Genomic DNA, 25,134 nt, shown 5'->3' with positions numbered 1-25,134 from the left:
TCATTCATGCAATGATTAATCTCTATTTACATAAAACGGAAAAAACCCTTTAAAGAACAATAGAGAGATTGTTGCCGATCTTCAGGGAATTTCACACTGTATGTGGTTGCCGGCAGATCCAGTACCAGACATGAGTAGGATGTTTCTATGAAAGTAAGGGATGCTCACTTCCACCATTCTGGTTGCAGCATTTACTTACTAGCATGCTTTGCCGTGGTTTCAGATAGCATTTTCTGGAAAAAAAAATACTGCATTTTGCTTATTTTTTGCTGGTGTACATAATTTCAAACAAAACCCCAAAAATGGGCTGGACAAAATTGTTGGAACCCTCAGCTTAATATTTGGTTGTACACCTGTTGGAATAAATAACTAATCAATCGCTTCCTATAACCATCAACAAACTTCTTACACCTCTCATCTGGAATCCTGGACCACTCTTCTTTTGCAAACTGCTTCAAGTCTCTCATATTTGGAGGCGCCTTCTCCCAACAGCAATTTTAATATCTCTCCACAGGTGTTCAGTCTGATTTAGATCCGGACTTCTTGCTGGCCACTTCAGAACTCTCCAGCTCTTTGTTTCCATCCATTTCTGGGGGCTTCTTGAAGTATATTTGGGGTCATTGTCCTCCTGGAAGACCCATGACCTAGGACGCAAACCCAGCTTTCTCACACTGGGCACTACATTGCAACCCAAAATCCTTTAGTAATCTTCAGATTTCATGATGCCTTGAACACAGACAAGGCACCTAGTGCCGGAGGCAACAAAACAACCTCAAAACATCTTTGAACCTCCACCATATTTGACTGTAGGTACTATGTTTTTTTCTTTGTAGGCCTCATTCCATTTTCGGTAAACAGTAGAATAATGTGCTTTACCAAACAGCTATCTTGGTCTCATCTGTCCACAAAACTCCTTCCCAAAAGGATTTTGGCTTACTTGCGTACATTTTGGCAAACTGCAGTCTAGCTTTTATATTTCGCTGTATCAGCATTGGGGTCCGCCTGGGTCTCCTGCCATAGCGTTTTATTTCACTTAAATGTCGATGGATAGTTCGCACTGATGCACCCTGATCCTGCAGGACAGCTTGAATTTCTTTTGAACTTGATTGGGGCTGCTTATCCACCATCCGGACTACCCTGTGTTGCCACCTTTCATGAATTTTTCTCTGCCATCCGTTTCCAGGGAGATTAGTTATAGTGCAATGGGTTGTAAACTTTTTGATTATGTTGCACACCGTGGAGAAAGGAACATCAAGATCTCTTGAGATGGACTTGTAACCTTGAGATTGATGATATTTTTCAACAATTTTGGTTCCCAAGTAGTGTTGAGCGATACCTTTCGATATCAGGAAATATCGGATCGGATTGGATCGGGCCGATACCCAAAAAGTATCGGATATCGCCGATTCCTATACCGGAAACCAATGCAAGTCAATGGGACACAAATATCGGAATGAAAATTAAACCCTTTCTTTCCTTGTAGGTTAATTCTACATGAAGGAAAACAACTAACAATAATGTAGAATGTATTGGGGGAGGTGGTTGCCCAAATCGATGGGAACAGTGCTCACAGTGAAACATGAAAAGCCGGCAATTCAGCAGTGGCATACACCGGTACCCGACAATTTAGAACAGAAAGAATAGAGCTTCACACATAGATTAGATAGATAGAAACATGTCAGTCACATATATATGAAGTACAGTGACAGTGTTGATTACTGTACTTGTCATTTAGTGTTAAAATAAAGGATTTATTAAAAAAAAATTGGCGTGGGGTTCCCCGTAATTTTAGTCTCTAGTGGAGGTTAAGCAGACGGCTGGGGCAGATGTTTGAAGCCTGGGAAGGGGGTAATACCCACGGAGCTCCCCAGGCTACTAATATCAGCCCCCAGCTGAATAGCTAGCCTTTACTAGCTATTAAAATGGGGGACCCCCTCAAAAAAATGATGTGGGGTCCCCCCTATTTTAATAGCTAGCAAAGGCTAGGCAGACAGCTGGGGGCTGATATTAATAGCCCAGGAAGGGTGCCATGAATATTGGCCCCCTCCCAGGCTAGAAACACCAGCCGTCAGCCGCCCCAGAAATGGCGCATCCATAGGATGCGCCAATTCTGGCACTTAGCCTCGCTCTTCCCACTGCCCTGTAGCGGTGGCAGTGGGGTAATAGGGCTGGGGTTGATGTCAGCTTATAATGCCAGCTGACATCAAGCCCAGGTTAGTAATGGAGAGGCATCTATAAGACACCCCCATTACTAACCCCATAGTCAAAGTTAAAAAAACCCACAAACACCCAGAATAAAGTCCTTTAATTGAAATAAACACACAATTCTTTATTGTTCTAAATTAAACCATACTTACCATCACGCCCATTCCAGCTGAAGCCAACGATCTCCTGCAATAAAAGAAAAATAATAAAGCAACATCATCCTTACCTTTCCATGGTTCCCAGGACAGCTTCAGCTCTGCTACATCGAGATGACAGGCTGGACCGCAGCAGAACGCTGCCATCCAGCCTGTCATCCCGCAGACACTGAGAAGCGCAGGCATGCTTGCGCTCCTCAGTGTCTGGCTGTGACGGCATCCAGATGAGCCGACAATGAACTCAGCTCACCTCATGCACGTCACTGACAGCGTGGGAGAATTCTCCTGCGCATGCGGTGAGCGTGAGAGACTCGGCTCATCTGGATGCCGTCACAGCCAGACACTGAGGAGCGCAAGCATGCCTGCGCTTCTCAGTGTCTGCGGGATGACAGGCTGGATGGCAGCGTTCTGCTGCGGTCCAGCCTGTCATCTCGATGTAGCAGAGCTGAAGCTGTCCTGGGAACCATGGAAAGGTAAGGATGATGTTGCTTTATTATTTTTCTTTTATTGCAGGAGATCGTTGGCTTCAGCTGGAATGGGCGTGATGGTAAGTATGGTTTAATTTAGAACAATAAAGAATTGTGTGTTTATTTCAATTAAAGGACTTTATTCTGGGTGTTGTGTTTTTTTTTAAATACTTTACTAGAAATTCATGGCGGTCATGTCTAATGTTGGCGTGACCCCATGAATTTCGGGCTTAGGGCCAGCTGATAATGCCAAGCTGGCCCTAACCCCTTTATTACCCAATGAGCCACCGCACCAGGGCCCTGGATGAGTTGGGTACAGCGCCAGAAGATGGCTCTTCTATGAACGCGCCATTTTCCGGGGTGGCTGCGGACTGCAATTTGCAGCGGGTGGGGCCCAGAAAGCTTGGGCCTCCCTGCGCTGTGGATTCCAGCCCCCAGCTGCCTAGTTGTACCTGGCTGGACACAAAAATAGGGCGAAGCCCCATGTATTTTTTTTTTTTTAATTATTTCATGAAATAATTTTAAAAAAAGGGCTTCCCTATATTGTTGTGTCCGGCCAGGTACAAATAGGCAGCTGGGAGTTGGGGGCAGCCCGTTCCTGCCTGCTGTACCTGGCTGGCATACAAAAATATGGCGAAGCCCACGCCAAAATTTTTGGGAAAAATTAATTAAAAAATAAATAATAATTTAGGGACTGCATCTTTATTAACCCCTCAAGTGTCATTTAGTGTTAAAATAAAGGATTTATTAAAAAAAAAAATTGGCGTGGGATCCCCTATAATTTTAGTCTCTAGCGGAGGTTAAGCAGACGGCTGGGGCAGATGTTTGAAGCCTGGGAAGGGGGTAATACCCACGGAGCTTCCCAGGCTACTAATATCAGCCCCCAGCTGAATACCTAGCCTTTACTAGCTATTAAAATGGGGGACCCCCCCAAAAGAATGACGTGGTCCCCCTATTTTAATAGCTAGCAAAGGCTAGGCAGACAGCTGGGGGCTGATATTAATAGCCCAGGAAGGGTGCCATGAATATTGGCCCCCTCCCAGGCTAGAAACACCAGCCGTCAGCCGCCCCAGAAATGGCGCATCCATAGGATGTGCCAATTCTGGCACTTAGCCTCGCTCTTCCACGCTGCCCTGGTGCGGTGGCAGGGGGTAATAGTGGTGGGGTTCATGTCAGCGCCAGCTGCCATGAAGCCCAGGTTAGTGATGATGGGTGTCTATAAGACACCCCCCATTACTAACCTACAAAGTGTTTAAAAAGAAAAAACACACTACACCCAGAAAAAAATAATTTATTTGAAATAAAACACACCATTTTATTTAATTCTTAGTTTACTAAACAAAAATAGTTACCTGTCCACGTTCCTGCGCTGATCTCCCATGCACAGCTGTCACATCTGGAGATGGTGACAGCTGTGCATGGCTGCTGTAAGCTCACACTGCCGGGAACACGTCCGCTCCCGGCAGCGGGAGCCACTGACTGAGGTCACCGGAGTGCATTCAGTCAGCGCTGCTCCGGAGACCTCCTTTACGGCACTGCTGTACCGTGGGAATTTCTCACGGTACAGCAGGGCCGTAAAGGAGCTAACCGGAGCAGCGCTGCCTGAACTCTGGCGAGCCCGCTTATGCAGTGACGGGGCTGCTTTACGGCCTCGTCATTCTAGCGGCGGCAGCGGTTCAGAGCGGTCACATTCTATGTGGCTGCTCTAAACTGGAGATCATCGTGGGACACTCCTGGACTGCTACGGAGGGGTAAGGATAAGGTTGTGGTTTATTATTTTATATTTTATTACAGGAGATCGATGGCTTCGGGGAATTAGGTGTCTAGGTGAGTATAGGTGTAGTTTTTTATTTTTTACTTTATTTTAGGTGGCGATCGGCGAGGACAGGTAATGTATAAACGAATTTATTTTAGGTAACCACTGGCCACCAATGAAATGTATTTAAAATTTATTGGGGACCAAAAACAAAAAAAATATATATATGGGGGCCTAAAAGAATAAAACAGGTATAGGGGTAAAAATAACATATGGGGCAGTTTAAATAGCAGGATCAGGCTGATGGGAACTACTGCTCCCATCGAGCTGATCCTGCTGGCACGAGTGGACGGGGGACAGACATAGGCCGATGGGAGTAGTAGTGTCACATCGGCCTATGTCTGCTTGCACGCACACACCCGCAGACATCCCACAGACACTGCGCACACCCGCACACACCCGCAGACATCGCACAGACACCGCACACACACTAATCATGACGGGTCTGGGAGGTGAGGCTGACCTGTGTGGCTGTGGGAAAGTTGATGTGAGTTCATGCAGTCAAGCATGAACTCACATGAACCCTCTGAGGGCACAGCGTGTACTTCAAATGAGCAGCTGATCGGCATCACCTGATACCTCAGCTGTTCATTTGAAATAACTGGCGGTAAAGCGCAGCACAGAACGGGAAAGCCGGCGGTGAAGTCTTTTCACTGCCGGCTTCCCCACCCGGGTCCTTCGCTCCCCGCTCCTTGGTGCTGCGCTCCCCGCCCGGTCCTAACTTACGATCAGGATGGGGGGAGCGGAGGATCGGAGTGGGAGGCTGCGGGGAAGCAGTATGGGGCGGTGTAATTGTTTAAAAGCCGGCTTTTTATCGCCCGCCGGCTTTTAAACAATCAGGAGAATTCTCTCACGCTGGGATGGCATTCTGATGACAGGCTGGATCGCAGCTGAGCGCTGCCATCCAGCTTGTCATCCTTCAGAGACACTGCAGAGCGCAGGCATTATGGGAACTTCCGATTCCGGTATTCGATATTCTAAAAGTATCGGAATTCCGATACCGCGAATATCGGCCGATACCCGATATTTCAGTATCGGAATGCTCAACACTATTCCCAAGTCCTCAGACAGTTCTCTTCTCTTTCTGTTCTCCATGCTTAGTGTGGCACACACAGACACACAATGCAAAAATTGAGTCAACGTCTCCCCTTTTCATCTGGTCTCAGGTGTGATTTTCAAGTTGTCCACACCTGTTACTTGCCACAGGTGAGTTTGAACGAGCATCACATGCTTGAAACAAAGTTGTTTATCCACAATTTTGGAAAGGTGCCAACAATTTTGTCCTGCCTATTTTTGGGGGTTTTGTCTGAAATTATGTCCAATTTGCTTTTTTGTTATCGTTTTTTTTTTTTTGTGTGTTGTTCCAATACACACATGTATAACAAAACAAGTGTAATTGCAATAATTTTCTGGGAGAACTTCATTTTCTGGAACAATTTCAAGGGTGCCAACACCTTCAGCCATGGCTGTACGTCATGGATAACCCCTTTAATATTAGCAGCATACAGTTATTACATATAGTATTATCTGTTATTTTACGTTATTTACTATGTGACCCACGTAATGACCTTAGATGACTCGAAATCTTGATGATCTGTTAATAAAAAATAGAAATTCATCCCAGCTGTTTACCTTGTCTATATCAGAATGTTGATCCTAGTTTACAGCCCTTATGTATCTTTTTTTTCCCTAAAGATATCTTGTTTTTCCCAATACATTGTAGAATAGCACTATGTTAGACTAAATATCCCATAGACACATGTAGAAATCTGTGACAAAATACACGTCAGGTTCTTTTCATGATTAAAAAAAAAAAAAAAGATAAAATTAGAACCATTGCATTTTGCATCTATCCTACCAAAATTTCATGTGCTGACATTTTTAATAGGGAACCTGTCAGCACATTTTTGGCGCTTGAACTGCCACTCCTAAAGACATCCATGTATGAGTCCCAGTATAACTGCTCACGCAGACAACCGTAATAATCAGACAAGTGCTATCCGTTGTTTTGACGGAAAGCATTTGTCCCCATGTAATTCTATGGGACTATGAAAGTGTTCCTTACAAAAATCGAAACATGCCCGAATTTGATCTGATATTCGAATCGCAGTTAGCCATGCAAGTCAATGAGTCCATGGAAACCATCGGACTGCACTCAGATGACATCTGAGTGCAGTCTGTTTTCAACAGACTGACGCAATGGAGAAGATGGAGAAATTGTTTCCCCCTTGCCATAAGGTTCCCTACAGCAGTAACACATGCTATATTGTCATAACAGATCCATGATGACAGTAGTTCGGTATGTGACCATTGGGGCTACTGATCGGTCTCCTCAATTTGCAGGTCAAGGGTGGCACTGGAAGCAATCTCCCCACTATGTGAATTGCGGTTGCCCAAGTTGTCACTCATCTGCCCCTTTGAGGCTGATGTGGGAAGAAAAGATGTCAGTTGCGAATTCATGTATGGTTTCTATATCTTACAAATACACTGCTCAAAAAAATAAAGGGAACACTCAAATAGCACATCCTAGATCTGAATGAATGAAATATTCTCATTGAATACTTTGTTCTGTACAAAGTTGAATGTGCTGACAACAAAATCACACAAAAATCATCAATGGAAATCAAATTTACTAACCAATGGAGGCCTGGATTTGGAGTTACCCCCAAAATTAAAGTGGAAAAACACACTACAGGCTGATCCAACTTTGATGTAATGTCCTTAAAACAAGTCAAAATGAGGCTCAGTATTGTGTGTGGCCTCCACGTGCCTGTATGACCTCCCTACAACGCCTGGGCATGCTCCTGATGAGATTGCGGATGGTCTCCTGTGGGATCTCCTCCCAGACCTGGACTAAAGCATCCGCCAACTCCTGGACAGTCTGTGGTGCAACGTGACGCTGGTGGATGGAGCGAGACATGATGTCCCAGATGTGCTCAATCGGATTCAGGTCTGGGGAACGGGCGGGCCAGTCCATAGCTTCAATGCCTTCATCTTGCAGGAACTGCTGACACACTCCAGCCACATGAGGTCTGGCATTGTCCTGCATTAGGAGGAACCCAGGGCCAACCACACCAGCATATGGTCTCACAAGGGGTCTGAGGATCTCATCTCGGTACCTGATGGCGGTCAGGCTACCTCTGGCGAGCACATGGAGGGCTGTGCGGCCCTCCAAAGAAATGCCACCCCACCATTACTGACCCACTGCCAAACCGGTCATGCTGAAGGATGTTGCAGGCAGCAGATCGCTCTCCACGGCGTCTCCAGACTCTGTCACGTCTGTCACATGTGTTCAGTGTGAACCTGCTTTCATCTGTGAAGAGCACAGGGCGCCAGTGGCGACTTTGCCAATTCTGGTGTTCTGTGGCAAATGCCAAGCGTCCTGCACGGTGTTGGGCTGTGAGCACAACCCCCATCTGTGGACGTCGGGCCCTCATACCACCCTTATGGAGTCGATTTCTAACCGTTTGTGCAGACACATGCACATTTATGGCCGGTTGGGGGTCATTTTGCAGGGCTCTGGCAGTACTCTTCCTGTTCCTCTTTGCACAAAGGCGGAGGTACCCTTCAAGGCCCCCTAAACGTCTCCTGGTGTACTGGCATGTCTCTTGGTAGCGCCTCCAGCCTCTGGACACTACGCTGACAGACACAGCAAACCTTCTTGCCACAGCTCGCATTGATGTGCCATCCTGGATGAGCTGCACTACCTGAGCAACTTCTGTGGGTTGTAGAGTCCGTCTCATGCTACCACGAGTGTGGAAGCACAACCAACATTCAAAAGTGACCAAAACATCAGCCAGAAAGCATTGGTACTGAGATGTGGTCTGTGGTCCCCACCTGCAGAAACACTCATTTACTGAGGGTGTCTTGATAATTGCCAATAATTTCCATCTATTGTCTATTCCATTTGCACAACAGCATGGGAAATTGATTGTCAATCAGTGTTGCTTCCTAAGTGGACAGTTTGATTTCACAGAAGTTTGATTTACTTGGAGTTATATTCTGTTGTTTAAGTGTTCCCTTTATTTTTTTGAGCAGTATATATTAAAAAAAATCCTTCTATTAGGACAGCACAGTGGCTCAGTGGTTAGCCCTGCAGCCTTGCAGCACTGGGGTCCTGGGTACAAATCCCACCAAGGACAACATCTGCAAGGAGTTTGTATGTTCTCCCTGTGTTTGCGTGGGGTTTCCTCCCACACTCCAAAGACATACTGATAGGGAATATAGATTGTGATCCCCAATGGGGACAGCAATGATGATGTCTGTAAAGCGCTGCAGACTTAATGGTGCTATATAAGTGAGTAAAATAAACAAATATTAGACCTGGTATTCATTTTGCCTTATGGGTGTGGCATAGGAAAGTACATTTTTTTAATTTCTTCACTTTTTTTTTATTATTCTGTTGTTTATCTGAGATTTTATTTGTAGATATTTGGGTGCCCGTATAGGTCTCAGACCATGGGCTGCCAGTCTGTAACAGGATAGCAGACTGTTATTTATTTGATTTCCTATTTTACGAAAACGCCCACCTCTGTCTCATCTCGTAAACTGTGTGACAGGACATGTGCTTATCTGTGTCGGTGTCTGAAACACAGTGCGAGGGAGTTCTTCTTTTTTCTACGAGTAACCGTACAGCGCTCAGGACAAACACAACACTGTTTATTTTCTGGTCCTCCGACCTGCGGCCCTTGCTGCTAAGTCATAGGAAGCTTTTCGTCTGTTCTTCACTAAGCTTCCAAAAGTTATCCAAGAATTTCAGAAAACCAGATGTGGGAATCCAACATGTGTGAGGCCGAGTTTACATGGATGATTCCACTCTGTCCCCACCATGGTTGCGAGACTGTAAAGATAGATGGGAAAATGCAGGACTTTTTTTGAGGGTGCAGCAACTAAAGCAGGTGGAAACAGGGTTAACATTTGCAGCAATGAAAACTTTATTTACGAGTTCAAGCATTAAGTATTTATTTATATGACACGTGCCCTCAATCTCTCATTATTAGGACAATCTTAATTAGGTTGTGGGCCCCAGTGGGGACAGAGTAGACCATGTACAGCACTGCGTAATATGTTGGTGCTGTAAAAATAAATAATATCAATAATAATATTAAACATAAAAGCCACCAACCAACACCTCCTCCCTTGTGTCGCTTTGGTTCTTCTCCTTAATCCCCAGCAGCTGCTCCTTTCTTTTTTTTGGTGGCCACCATAATCTTGGCTATTTGGGCACCTACAACAGGGACAGTCCACATCTTATTATGAGTCCCACTTTGGGGTCTGCCTCCTGTTATTTTTGGTGGCCACTTTTGTGCCAAGTAGTGTTTTTTTAATACTATTTTAAAGACTGCACCATTTTTCTGGTGAATGCCAAGAGTGTGCAAAGCAGTCATCAAAGCAAAAGGTGGCTACTTTGAAGAACCTAGAATATAAGACATATTTTCAGTTTCACACTCTTTTGTTAAGTATATAATTCCACATGTGTTAATTCATAGTTTTGATGCCTTCAGTGAGAATATACAATTTTCATAGTCATGAAAATACAGAAAAATCTTTAAATGAGAAGGTGTGTCCAAACTTTTGGTCTGGACTGTACATGTGCCTCTGAGATGAGGAAATAAGACAGGGACGAGGTCCAATGTGAGTGATTCATTATGTGTTAGTGCTGCAGAATATGCAATCCAATAGAAATTCTGGAAGCAAAGAAATAGATTGAAATTACCTTTTATATTTGCATACACGTGATACCTGGATGATGAGATTTTTACATAATGCAAACATGATAAAATCAAATGTCAGCAAGCATTCCTGAGCGAAAAAATAAGGAAACTTTTCTGAAAATTATTTTAATATAAAAAGTCACTATCATCACTGCCTCAGCCCTTCAAGATACTGTCTTCAGTGTCCAAAACTGAACTGGCCACTGAAAGTTGTCCATTGCAATCAGTCTAGGTTTATGGTCCCTGTGCACTTTAGGAAATGAAAGTTGAACTTTGGGAAACAAGACCAACTGCTCTTCGGTTGATGGGGACAAATGTCTTGTCTCCGCCAGCCTGTTAAGAGGAATTTGGCCATGTAATCTAAGAGCAGAATAATATACAAAAATAAACTCTGATTCCAGCAATGTGTAACTTTCTGGGCTGCTTGCTGTAGTTTTGATAATCTCCTGCTGGTAAAACAGTGATATTATCACTAAAGGACTACTAAACCGTCTGCCATGTAGTCCTCCATATTCATGAGCTCTGTATAACCCCGCCCCCACCACTGATTGGCAGCTTTCTGCCTATGCACAGTGCACACAAACACTAATACTCAGTGGTGTGGGCGGGGTTATGCAGAGCTCAGCATTCAGAGAACTGGTAGATATGCTGCAGATACAACTGTGATTTTATCAAAACTGCTGTAAGCAGCCCAGTAAGTGACACATCACTGGAATCAGTGTCTCTGACCCTACATCTTGCTGCTCTCAGATGGGGCAGCAAAAGCCTGGTGACAGATTTCCTGTCACTAGACTCGTGGAGAGTGAGTTTCATCTGGCTTTGTTATTTTACATGACTGCAAGCAATTGACAGAAATACAATGCAATAAAATAGGCCTTGAGGATTTTGTCATATTTATTTGGAAGAAACCCACTGCTCCTCCATATGAAATAATGACAGACATAAGGTAGGCAATCTTATAGTTGCTGTATTACGTTGTCGTACATATCAGAAAATTTGTACGGAGTAAATATGGATATAATCAGATAAACCAAAAGGCTGTATATTATTTCAATAGGACCTGACATTTGCCATAAATACGGTAGGTAGTTTTTACCTGGTGTAAAGACCACTATTCTGCTGAATCCAGGATTGTTTTTCTTTTGTCCCTGCGTCTCTGTTCCTGAGATATAGTCCCCCTGTTCCCTGTATGTAAATCTGGTCATCAACTCTTCTCTCTGTGCATCTTCTTGAGGATCACGCCCCGTTGGCTAAAAAAAACTAGATTTGTATACATGGAAAATGGAGCCCTATCTCAGGAACACAGAGGCACATGAAAAAAACACCAGTGCCAAAACTCATGAGAACAGTGGAATTTACACCAGGAAAAATATTGCATATTTACGGAAAGTTACAGATTTTCTTTATAGAAGTGTCCAGTTTTTGCTCTTATCTTGTTGATTTCCCTATTATTTTTGTTGTTGTTGTTTATCTATCTATGGTATGGTTCTAGAGATATGATCCTTTTTTATTTGGTGCTTATTTTTATGGTCTTCACCAAAGGGTGAAGCTCTCAGGATCCGCTGGGGCGTGTCTTTATGCTGCTCATGCTCCTCTGTGTCGTGCCTTTAGGCTGCTCGGTATCCTCTCTGGTGTGTCTTTAGGCTGCTCATGCTCCTCTGTGGAGTGTCTTTAGGCTGCTCATGCTCCTCTCTGGCGTGTCTTTAGGCTGCTCATGCTCCTCTCTGGCGTGTCTTTAGGCTGCTCATGCTCCTCTCTGGCGTGTCTTTAGGCTGCTCATGCTCCTCTCTGGCGTGTCTTTAGGCTGCTCATGCTCCTCTCTGGCGTGTCTTTAGGCTGCTCGGTATCCTCTGGGGCGTGTCTTTAGGCTGCTCATGCTCCTCTGTGGCGTGTCTTTAGGCTGCTCGGTATCCTCTGGGGCGTGTCTTTAGGCTGCTCATGCTCCTCTGTGTCGTGCCTTTAGGCTGCTCGGTATCCTCTCTGGCGTGTCTTTAGGCTGCTCATGCTCCTCTGTGGAGTGTCTTTAGGCTGCTCATGCTCCTCTCTGGCGTGTCTTTAGGCTGCTCGGTATCCTCTGGGGCGTGTCTTTAGGCTGCTCATGCTCCTCTGTGGCGTGTCTTTAGGCTGCTCGGTATCCTCTGGGGCGTGTCTTTAGGCTGCTCATGCTCCTCTGTGTCGTGCCTTTAGGCTGCTCGGTATCCTCTCTGGCGTGTCTTTAGGCTGCTCATGCTCCTCTGTGGAGTGTCTTTAGGCTGCTCATGCTCCTCTGTGGCGTGTCTTTAGGCTGCTCATGCTCCTCTGTGGCGTGTCTTTAGGCTGCTCATGCTCCTCTGTGGCGTGTCTTTAGGCTGCTCATGCTCCTCTCTGGCGTGTCTTTAGGCTGCTCATGCTCCTCTCTGGCGTGTCTTTAGGCTGCTCGGTATCCTCTGGGGCGTGTCTTTAGGCTGCTCATGCTCCTCTGTGGCGTGTCTTTAGGCTGCTCGGTATCCTCTCTGGCGTGTCTTTAGGCTGCTCATGCTCCTCTCTGGCGTGTCTTTAGGCTGCTCATGCTCCTCTGTGGCGTGTCTTTAGGCTGCTCATGCTCCTCTGTGGCGTGTCTTTAGGCTGCTCATGCTCCTCTGTGGCGTGTCTTTAGGCTGCTCATGCTCCTCTGTGGCGTGTCTTTAGGCTGCTCATGCTCCTCTGTGGCGTGTCTTTAGGCTGCTCATGCTCCTCTGTGGCGTGTCTTTAGGCTGCTCGGTATCCTCTGGGGCGTGTCTTTAGGCTGCTCATGCTCCTCTCTGGCGTGTCTTTAGGCTGCTCATGCTCCTCTCTGGCGTGTCTTTAGGCTGCTCATGCTCTTCTGGGGCGTGTCTTTAGGCTGCTCATGCTCCTCTGGGGCGTGTCTTTGGGCTGCTCATGCTCCTCTGTGGCATGTCTTTAGGCTGCTCATGCTCCTCTGTGGCGTGTCTTTAGGCTGCTCGGTATCCTCTGTGGCGTGTCTTTAGGCTGCTCATGCTCCTCTGTGGTGTGTCTTTAGGCTGCTCATGCTCCTCTGTGGCGTGTCTTTAGGCTGCTCATGCTCTTCTGTGGCGTGTCTTTAGGCTGCTCATGCTCCTCTGGGGCGTGTCTTTGGGCTGCTCGGTATCCTCTGGGGCGTGTCTTTGGGCTGCTCATGCTCCTCTGTGGCGTGTCTTTAGGCTGCTCATGCTCTTCTGTGGCGTGTCTTTAGGCTGCTCATGCTCCTCTGGGGCGTGTCTTTGGGCTGCTCGGTATCCTCTGTGGCGTGTCTTTAGGCTGCTCACGCTCCTCTGTGGCGTGTCTTTAGGCTGCTCATGCTCCTCTGTGGCGTGTCTTTAGGCTGCTCATGCTCCTCTGTGGCGTGTCTTTAGGCTGCTCATGCTCCTCTGTGGCGTGTCTTTAGGCTGCTCATGCTCCTCTGTGGCGTGTCTTTAGGCTGCTCATGCTCTTCTGTGGCGTGTCTTTAGGCTGCTCATGCTCCTCTGTGGCGTTTCTTTAGGCTGCTCATGCTCTTCTGTGGCGTGTCTTTAGGCTGCTCATGCTCCTCTGTGGCGTGTCTTTAGGCTGCTCATGCTCTTCTGTGGCGTGTCTTTAGGCTGCTCATGCTCCTCTGTGGCGTGTCTTTAGGCTGCTCATGCTCTTCTGTGGCGTGTCTTTAGGCTGCTCATGCTCCTCTGTGGCGTGTCTTTAGGCTGCTCATGCTCTTCTGTGGCGTGTCTTTAGGCTGCTCATGCTCTTCTGTGGCGTGTCTTTAGGCTGCTCATGCTCCTCTGTGGCGTGTCTTTAGGCTGCTCATGCTCTTCTGTGGCGTGTCTTTAGGCTGCTCATGCTCTTCTGTGGCGTGTCTTTAGGCTGCTCATGCTCTTCTGTGGCGTGTCTTTAGGCTGCTCATGCTCCTCTGTGGCGTGTCTTTAGGCTGCTCATGCTCTTCTGTGGCGTGTCTTTAGGCTGCTCATGCTCCTCTGTGGCGTGTCTTTAGGCTGCTCATGCTCTTCTGTGGCGTGTCTTTAGGCTGCTCATGCTCCTCTGTGGCGTGTCTTTAGGCTGCTCATGCTCTTCTGTGGCGTGTCTTTAGGCTGCTCATGCTCTTCTGTGGCGTGTCTTTAGGCTGCTCATGCTCTTCTGTGGCGTGTCTTTAGGCTGCTCATGCTCCTCTGTGGCGTGTCTTTAGGCTGCTCATGCTTTTCTGTGGCGTGTCTTTAGGCTGCTCATGCTCTTCTGTGGCGTGTCTTTAGGCTGCTCATGCTCTTCTGTGGCGTGTCTTTAGGCTGCTCATGCTCTTCTGTGGCGTGTCTTTAGGCTGCTCATGCTCTTCTGTGGCGTGTCTTTAGGCTGCTCATGCTCTTCTGTGGCGTGTCTTTAGGCTGCTCATGCTCTTCTGTGGCGTGTCTTTAGGCTGCTCATGCTCTTCTGTGGCGTGTCTTTAGGCTGCTCATGCTCCTCTGGGGCGCGTCTTTGGGCTGCTCGGTACCCTCTGGGGCGCGTCTTTGGGCTGCTCGGTACCCTCTAGGGCGTGGCTGCTTGGGCTCATCTGGGGCATGTCTTTAGGCTGTTCTGCATAATTAACCTGTGAGCAACGCCCTCTTGAAAGAGCATAAAAATGAGCTTTAAATAGAAGGGCCTATATCTCTGGAACCGTATAACAGATTTTAAAAGCCAAAACAAAAACCGTGATACTTAGAGGAGCAGCATGAATAAAATAGGAGCACATACTGGCCACTTTTGACTTGTTGCTAGGTCCTTTTTAATCTCCATTGATTTCTATAAAGTACCAAGAGGAAAATCATAAAACCTGCAGAGTCTTTAAAGGGAACCCACCACCATGAAAATGCCATCCAATCTACAGGCACCATGTTATAGGGCAGGGGGCGCTGAGCAGATTGATTTATTGTTTTGTGAGGAAAGATTCAGGATAATCTGTGTTTTAATCATTTAAACCGCTAATGTTTTGGGCTTTAAAGTCCAGTGGGCGGTCCCATCAGTGACTGACGGTTTTCTTTGTATAAGTGTGCACAGAAGTAGCTGTCAGGCACTGATAGCCCCGCCCACTGGACCTTACAGGCCAAAAAGAGCAGAGTTTAAATTATTAAAACACAGATTATACTGAATCTTTTCTCACAAAACTATATATCAATCTTCTCCGCTCCCCCTGATCTATAACATGGTGCCTGTAGAATGGACGGCATTTTCATGGTGACATTTTTGACAGTGAGAGGAGCTGCATTGACTGACATTAGATCTGGTGGAACTTGGGAACTATTATTGATATAAAGTATGTTTTCGGAATAAGGCCTAATACTGCCCCCTATGGGCATAATTATACACCTGAACCCTGGGGAACTTTTCATATATGGAATTGGACTCCTGCCATATGTAGATATTGCATGGAATCGCCTATTTAAATGCAGTCGTCCCCTTTAGTATATATTCACACGAGGCAGATTTGTTGCAGAAATTTCTGTGACATCTGAATGAAGTTGTTGCTGCGCTGTATACATGGATCGCTCTGGATGAATAGGCGAAACGTCTGCAAAAAAAATCTGCCGTGTGTGAATATAGTCAGTGAGCAGCGCCCATCATTAACCCTTTCAAAAGTGAACCATGGGAGCTGTCAGGCAGTGCCCGCGTACAGACTGGCGTGGGTGGCGCGCAGCGTACATCGCAGTGTCTGAACATTAATAAACAGCGCGAGCGGCTGGCTCTGCCCTCTGGGCTCCAAATAGTACAGCATGCAACAAGGGAGAGGGGAGCAGCGAGGATGGAAACAGTAGTATCGGATTACAGTTTCAAAATATCGCTGGAACACATTAGCTGGCTCTACGCTATTAACTCCCTTTATAATTACATTGCTTATTTGTTAAAGAAGGTCTTGTCTTGCCTTCCAATTAACATGGATGTGACTGCTGGGACTGAGCTACCAGGGAACATGTGGTGGTGCTGCTTTAAATTCTGATAATTATGCTTAATTCCTAAAAAGTTCTTAATAGACTCGTGTAATATCCATTCAGCAGAATGAGCTTCTTATTGTTGTTTGCTACATTGCAATTAGAAATTCTGCATTCTCTCTTCTACTCAGATTTAAAGCGCGATTTTACTCAATGCAGAATTTTTCTGTATTTGGCGAGATTAGAGAATGATCCTTCTTCCTCAAAGTCCTGCAGTGCACATCTGGTTCTCCATGCCTGGTGTCTCTGGTTAACCATAACTTAGCAGTGTGTCCTGAATAATGAAATACGCCCTCTGCTGGATACTGTAGGATGCGGCATGGGGAGCATGTGATATAAGGACAGAGCAGACAATGGCACAGCTTCGTGCCGACAGTCAAGTGTCATGAATATGGGGAAACGTAGATATCTCTACAGATCAGCAAGATTTTGGGGAGAGACGTGGGATTTGCATCTTTGCCTAAATGCTAAAACTTTCATGTGTTCCTTATAAATATTTTTATTATATTTATTTATTATATTTATACATCTAAGGTTATGTGCGCACGATCAGGAATTGCTTGCAGAAATTTCTGCAGCGTTTCTGCAAGGTTCTGCACTTCTTGGCTGCCTAAAATCTGTAGCGTTTTTTATGCGTTTTCATACGTTTTTTGTGCGTTTTTGCATGCAGATTTGCCATGCGTTTTTTCCAATGTATTGGATAGGAAAAACGCAGGCAAAAACGCTAAAAGAATGGACATGCTGCTTCTTTTTCAATACATGAAATTCTGTAAGGAAAATTCCTGATCATGTGCACAGATCTTTCCAAATCTCATAGGAAATGCTGGGATAAGGTTTGCAATGCGTTTTTGGGGCCAAATCCGTGCGGATCAAAAACGCATAAAAAACGCACCGTGTGCACATAGCCTTGTTCTATAGCACTGTGTAAGGATTGGTGCCTGTCCCCATTGGGGCTCATAATCTGAATTCCAAACTAACTATTGGTATATTTTTGGAGTATGCGGAGAACCCCAAAGTACCTGGGGGAAAAAAACACATAAATACGAGGCGATCTTACAAATTCCATGCAGTTTTTGTTCCTGGTTGGATACCAACCAAGGACCCCAGCATGCAAGGCAGCAATTCAATCATGCTCTGTTGCCTACTGTATCTGGGGTCAGAAGGTTTCTTCCATAATCCACCATAGAGGAGGGATGTAGTTGCGTCTTCTAGTCACCCACATGTTTACCAGGTCTGTGGAGTCGTGGACCGGACCCCCTTCCTCCCCCCTATATATCATATAGCAGATAGGCTACACTATATCAGCTTATTCTGCACTTATGCCTTCTTTTTTTTTTCTTTTTTAATATTATAACAATAGAAGTCATTTTACAGCCAAATTTGGTTTTAATTACTTACTGCATTTGCTTATGTATTTACTGAATATATAAGTGTAAGGATGTGAACAGATTGGGAGAACGGCAGTGAACCTGTCATTTTAGGCGACTTTTCAAAATGAGCAATCATTTGTGTACATGATGAACTGCACCATTCCTGGTCATTGTATTACTTGTATCCTGCATTTTTCTCCTCTAGGAGACTCCATTTCTAATTTTCCATTTTCTCTGAACTAGAGCGAGGAGACTGGCTGCTATGAGGTCTCCTATACACACAGACATGAGGGATTCCTGCTCTGCTTTGCAACACACAGACAGAAGCAGCAGCAGCAGCATGGATGACATTACACCAGTACTGAGCTGCGTGGCTGTGAATCCAGCATTTAAGTTAAATAAATTTGCTAGAATCTGCAGCACGATCTGCCCATGTCTGCCTGGTCTCTCACTGTGCAGAGTGCTCCTCACTCCTGCGCCTTCTTCATATAGTATAATAGGAGGTGCAAGCTGTCATGTTAACCAGGTCCCAACAAATAATTGTGCTGCTATGCTAAAAGCTGTGCATGGACTAGTTGTCGATATAGATGGAACCATCAGTTTCTTTAACAGGATAGCCTTGTTTACAATAGTATTTTCATTTTCTGTAAAGGTAACTGATCCATCAATCATTTCAATGGGCTGAACTAGTTGTTCTGATCACTGCAAACCTCTTCTTTTAGGAGATGCTTGGATTTCCAAGTTCTGCTATTGAAATCAATGGAGCTGTCATGTGATGTAAGTAAGGAGGGTCTTATCTCACGTCATAAGCACCTAGGCGTCTAAAATACAGTTATTCATCACTTCCTAACAAATGATTGTGCAGATGCAAATCTGCTGTGACTGCAGTACAAAAGCAAATACAAAGATACAGCGGTGGCAATTCTAGGACACCGAGATAAATGCAAACATTTATCATTTGAATCATTTTACATTTTATTACTGCTATGTTTACTATAATTTTAGGCTATGTTCACACACGTTGGGTTTAGCAGTACCAGCAAAGTCTATGAGAAACAAGAATTCTCTGTTCACACATGTCGTTTTTTTGTTTGTTTTGTTTTTTTTGCTGCGTATTTTGTGACTTGGTTGTGTTTTTGGAAAATAGAGCATGTCACTTCTTTCAGAGTTTTTGCAGCAGGAAATGCTCCTGCGTTTTTGATGCGTATCTGCAGCATTTTTTCACCCATATGAAGTAATGGGTAGTCAAAAAAACGCAACAAAAAACGCGTTAACGCAGCTGTTTTCCTGCCAGAGACAAGTTAGCAGATTTGCAGCAGAAAAAAAACACAACATGTGTGAACATAGGCGTAAAGTGTATTTATCCTGTTCAGATAAAACCTGTAGAAAGGCATGGTCCTGCTACCCTCATACCCCTGTTCTCCATGACTGGCAGGTCTCTCCCTATTTGTGTGTATAGGATGAGACCAGTCAGTCTAGAGAAGCCGGACAAGGAGAAGCTGTCAGGGACCAGCCTCAGACTAGTCATCCGAAATGCATCATCTCCTGTTGGCTTTTTAAAGAATGTTTTCTCTGGAGCACCGAGGGTCCTAGCAGCATGAATCTCCGGTCAGGTTCCATTTAAGTGTAATCCGTTTTGATATGTATTCTGAGGGCAGGATGAGGTAAGGGCTAAAACACAGATTTCAGAGATTTGTCACTTATTAGGATGTCTGCTGTTGTTTACTTACAATGAAGGTTTTATCAACATGAGATTATCTTGCTGCATCTAAAAACTGTATCACAACTGCTGCACCCAGTCAACTAAGTGATACATCGCTGGAATCAGGGTCTTTTTTTTCCCTACATTATGCTGCTCTCAGATGAAATGGCAAATCTGGTGACAAATTCCCTTTAAGCAAGGCTAAAACATTATATACCTGAATCTCTCCTTTTATTTTGTAGCCCTGAAAACATTCTGTAGATAGGATCAAGTCCGTTTGTAGCTCTTCCAAATAACAAGGGACGGTCACAGATTTAGCAGATTTGTGGGTGGAAATGTCCCTGTACTGCACAGCTGCACACTATAATTCCTTTTCTTCTGAAGGTGATTTTTCCTTCCTCCTTATAAGTTTCCATTTGTCCTAGAAGAGCATTAAAATGCAAATAGTAAGACCTGAGCTTCTTGGGAGTGTAATCTTGTTCCAAGGATGCCTATTATTTCTTGGTGGATGTCTTATGCGACTTTACCTGCCCGGTATCATGTATCATTGATATATAAATTTGCAAAATATATATATATATATATATATATATATATATATATATATATATATATATATTATTCACACATACACACACACACACACACACACACACACACATATATTATATATAGATATATATATACACACACACATATATTATATATAGATATATATATATATATATATATATATATATAATATATATACACATACAGCGCCTACAAGTAGTATTCAACCCCCTGCAGATTTAGCTGGTTTGATAAGATGCAAATAAGTTAGAGCCTTCAAACTGCAAACGAGAGTAGGTTTTATGAACAGAAGCATAAATCTTACAAACCAAAAAGTTATGTTGCTCAGTTGAATTTTATTAAATTTTAAACATAAAAGTGTGGGTCAATTATTATACAACCCCTATGTTTAATATTTTGTGGAATAACCCTTGTTTGCAATTACAGCTAATAATCGTCTTTTATAAGACCTGATCAGGCCGGCACAGGTCTGTGGAGTTATCTTGGCCCACTCCTCCATGCAGATCTTCTCCAAGTTATCTAGGTTCTTTGGGTGTCTCATGTGGACTTTATTCTTGAGCTCCTTCCACAAGTTTTCAATTGGGTTAAGGTCAGGAGACTGACTAGGCCACTCCAACACCTTGACTTTTTCCCTCTTGAACCAGGCCTTGGTTTTCTTGGCTGTGTGCTTTGGGTCGTTGTCTTGTTGGAAGATGAAATTACGACCCATCTTAAGATCCTTGATGGAGGAGCGTAGGTTCTTGGCCAAAATCTCCAGGTAGGCCGTGCTATCCATCTTCCCATGGATGCGGACCAGATGGCCAGGCCCCTTGGCAGAGAAACAGCCCCACAGCATGATGCTGCCACCACCATGCTTGACTGTAGGGATGGTATTCTTGGGGTCGTATGCAGTGCCATCCAGTCTCCAAACGTCACGTGTGTGGTTGGCACCAAAGATCTCGATCTTGGGCTCATCAGACCATAGAACCTTGAACCAGTCTGTCTCAGAGTCCTCCAAGTGATCATGAGCAAACTGTAGACGAGCCTTGACATGACGCTTTGAAAGTAAAGGTACCTTACGGGCTTGTCTGGAATGGAGACCATTGCGGTGGAGTACGTTACTTATGGTATTGACTGAAACCAATGTCCCCACTGCCATGAGATCTTCCCGGAGCTCCTTCCTTGTTGTCCTTGGGTTAGCCTTGACTCTTCGGACAAGCCTGGCCTCGGCACGGGAGGACACTTTCAAAGGCTGTCCTGGCCGTGGAAGGCTAACAGTAGTTCCATAAGCCTTCCACTTACGGATGATGCTCCCAACAGTGGAGACAGGTAGGCCCAACTCCTTGGAAAGGGTTTTGTACCCCTTGCCAGCCTTGTGACCCTCCACGATCTTGTCTCTGATGGCCTTGGAATGCTCCTTTGTCTTTCCCATGTTGACCATGTCTGAGTGCTGTTCACAAGTTTGGGGAGGGTCTTAAATAGTCAGAAAAGGCTGGCAAAAGAGATCTTTAATCCACACATGTGAAGCTCATTATTCTTGGTGCCTGAACTACTTCTTAATACTTTAGGGGGACCAAACAGAATTCTTGTGGTTTGAGGGGTTGAATAATAAATGACACTCTGAATTAACTTTTAACGTTTTTAAAAAAAAAATAAAATAAAAAATTTGCTGCAGTGCATTTCCCACTTCCAGGCTGATCTACAGTACAAATGTCACAATGCCAAGTTAATTCCGCATGTGTCAACCAGCTAAATCTGCAGGGGGTTGAATACTACTTGTAGGCACTGTATGTATAATATAATATATGTGTGTGTGTATATGTATGTGTGTGTGTGTGTGTGTATATATATATATATATATATATATATATATATATATATAATAATATATGTATATATATATGTGTGTGTATATATATATCTATCTATATATATAATACGTGTGTGCGTGTATATATGTATGTATGTACAGTCATATGAAAAAGTTTGGGCACCCCTATTAATCTTAAGCTTAATGTTTTATAAAAATTGGTGTTTTTGCAACAGCTATTTCAGTTTGATATATGTAATAACTGTTGGACACAGTAATGTTTCTGCCTTGAAATGAGGTTTATTGTACTAACAGAAAATGTGCAATCTGTATTCAAACAAAATTTGACAGGTGCATAAGTATGGGCACCTCACCAGAAAAGTGACATTAATATTTAGTAGATCCTCCTTTTGCAAAAATAACAGCCTCTAGTCGCTTCCTGTAGCTTTTAATGAGTTCCTGGATCCTGGATGAAGGTATTTTTGACCATTCCTCTTTACAAAACAATTCCAGTTCAGTTAAGTTTGATGGTCGCCGAGCATGGACAGCCCTCTTCAAATGATCCCACAGATGTTCAATGATATTCAGGTCTGGGGACTGAGATGGCCATTCCAGAACATTGTAATTGTTCCTCTGCATGAATGCCTGAGTAGATTTGGAGCGGTGTTTTGGATCATTGTCTTGCTGAAAGATCCGTCCCCTGCGCAACTTCAACTTTATCACTGATTCTTGAAAATTATTGTCAAGAATCTGCTGATACTGAGTGGAATCCATGCGTCCCTCAACTTTAACAAGATTCCCGGTGCCGGCATTGGCCACACAGCCCCAAAGCATGATGGAACCTCCACCAAATTTTACTGTGGGTAGCAAGTGTTTTTCTTGGAATGCTGTGTTTCTTTGCCACCATGCATAACGCCTTTTTGTATGACCAAACAACTCAATCTTGGTTTCATCAGTCCACAGGACCTTCTTCCAAAAAGAAATTGGCTTCTCCAAATGTGCTTTTGCATACCTCAGCCGACTCTGTTTGTGGCGTGCTTGCAGAAACGGCTTCTTTCGCATCACTCTCCCATACAGCTTCTCCTTGTGCAAAGTGCGTTGTATAGTTGACCGATGCACAGTGACACCATCTGCAGCAAGTTGATGCTGCAGCTCTCTGGAGGTGGTCTGAGGATTGTCCTTGACTGATCTCACCATTCTTCTTCTCTGCCTTTCTGAAGTTTTTCTTGGCCTGCCACTTCTGGCCTTAACAAGAACTGTCCCTGTGTTCTTCCATTTCCTTACTATGTTCCTCACAGTGGAAACTGACAGGTTAAATCTCTGAGACAGCTTTTTGTATCCTTCCCCTGAACAACTATGTTGAATAATCTTTGTTTTCAGATCATTTGACGGTTGTTTTGAGGAGCCCATGATGGCACTCTTCAGTGGAGCTTCAAACAGGAGAACAACTTGTAAGTGGCCACTTTAAGTAGCTTTTCTCATGATTGCATACACCTGGCTATGAAGTTCAAAGCTCAATGAGGTTACAAAACCAAAAAAAGTGCTTTAGTAAGTCAGTAAAAAGTAGGTAGGAGTATTTAAAACAAGAAAATGATAAGGGTGCCCATACTTATGCACCTGTCAAATTTTGTTTGAATGCAGATTGCACATTTTCTGTTAGTACAATAAACCTCATTTCAAGGCAGAAACATTACTGTGTCCAACAGTTATTACATATATCAAACTGAAATAGCTGTTGCAAAAACACCAATTTTTAGAAAACATTAAGCTTAAGAATAATAGGGGTGCCCAAACTTTTTCATATGACTGTATATGTGTATGTATATATATATATATATATATATATATATATATATATATATATATATATATATATATATATATATATATATATAATATAATATTGCAAATTTATATATTGTGCCTTGTGTTATTTTGCACCAAGCAGCTGGCTTAGAATTGAGATACCATTCACTGTTAAAGTTGCATTTACATCTATGTTCACGAAGTATATCAACTGTTGGCGAGTACCTGATGGACATTTTCATCATTAGGATCATCTTCTACAGGGAGAAGTTTTCTCCTGGCATTATATCAGTGCAAGGCATTCAGGATTCTCATCGGGTGCCTAATATAACAATTGCGAAGAAAACAGCGAATCCTTACAATAGTTGCTTATTGTAAATTGTCTTAAATAATAACTATGGATATATATTTTTCTTTTCACAAATCAATACTGCAAGAAAAGAAAAGAAACTTTGTAATAAAATGCCTATTAGTCACTTTTTTTTTCTCCTGCACTGATCATTCACTTACAAAAACTGCACAAATCTGCTGTTAGGCTCACCGGGTGAGGTGGATCCTGCAAGCCCAAGGTCCTGGTGGACACACAGACCATGGACGTCTGTGCAGCAGGCAGGTGAGGCATGCAGAATAGCAGAGGGTGGACCGCAAACAGCCAAGGTCCTGGAGACTGCAAGCAGGTAGCAGTGGTCCTGGAGACTGCAAGCAGGTAGCAGTGGTCCTGGAGACTGCAAGCATGTAGCGGAGGTCCTGGAGACTGCAAGCATGTAGCGGAGGTCCTGGAGACCGCAAGCGGGTAGCGGAGGTCCTGGAGACCGCAAGCGGGTAGCGGAGGTCCTGGAGACCGCAAACGGCTATGACGCGGGTAGTGGTGCACAGTCAAACTAAGAGTCAACACCAAGACGTGTGTGTGTGTGTCTTGGTGGCCATTATTCAGGCTTAGGTAGATGATCACATAGAAGCACGCCAGGCTACTTGCAAAGCCCAACGTGGAACACAACAGAGTTTAGCCGACTGGGGTGACGAGAGCAGAGTCCGAACCCAGGACAGGTGTATAGCATCTGCAAGCAGTAAGGGATCAATTTATACCCATTGCCTATAAAAACAATTTGGAGAGGGAATGAGGAAGAAGATAGAAGGAGACAGTAACAGAGAAAGACAAAGATAATAAGGTTGATAATATAGGGGAGGAAAACTTATAAAAAGCAGGATAAAAGTCATACAGTAGCCAGATACAATGGTATTCCTCATGTACACACTGTAAGGCAGCGCTAGTCATCATGCTGGGGGACACTCGCTGCACCGGGTCAATTAAAGCACACCAGCCACGTTTTCCAGTATTTCACAATCCAGCAGTTTATTACACTTCACTACTGCTTATCACCGAGTCCAACTCAGTGGCTCGCCGACATACACATATAATGTCCAGGAGCCTTTCAAGTGGCAGACAGGCCCACTTGGCTCCAGTTACAGCCTTCAGCAAAGTCACTTATATCAACGTCCATGTAATGCAGTGGTTTACCTTTGCCGGGTTTTAGCTGCTTCAGTCAGATTTATTCTGCCACCACTGTGGCTTTCCGGCTTCCCAGATGGGG

General features: G+C 44.4%; 1 protein-coding gene across 4 annotated transcripts in view; it reads left to right on the top strand.

The window, feature by feature from the left end:
• SERTAD2 (SERTA domain containing 2) overlaps positions 1-25,134 on the top strand; it is a 107,141-nt gene that overhangs the window by 42,044 nt on the left and 39,963 nt on the right. Inside the window, exon 2 of one of the 4 annotated variants that reach the window (XM_073672166.1) lies at positions 18,395-18,449. The exons of the other annotated variants lie outside the window; for them this stretch is intronic. The gene's annotated coding sequence lies outside the window, so the exon portion shown is untranslated. The remainder of the gene's footprint in view (positions 1-18,394; positions 18,450-25,134) is intronic. 4 annotated transcript variants of the gene reach the window in all.

This window comes from Phyllobates terribilis, unplaced genomic scaffold (genome assembly GCF_046119375.1).
Source record: "Phyllobates terribilis strain yellow unplaced genomic scaffold, ASM4611937v1 Scaffold_3__8_contigs__length_932513732, whole genome shotgun sequence".
Classification (NCBI taxonomy): domain Eukaryota; kingdom Metazoa; phylum Chordata; class Amphibia; order Anura; family Dendrobatidae; genus Phyllobates; species Phyllobates terribilis.
This window is presented reverse-complemented; position numbering and strand designations above follow the sequence as displayed.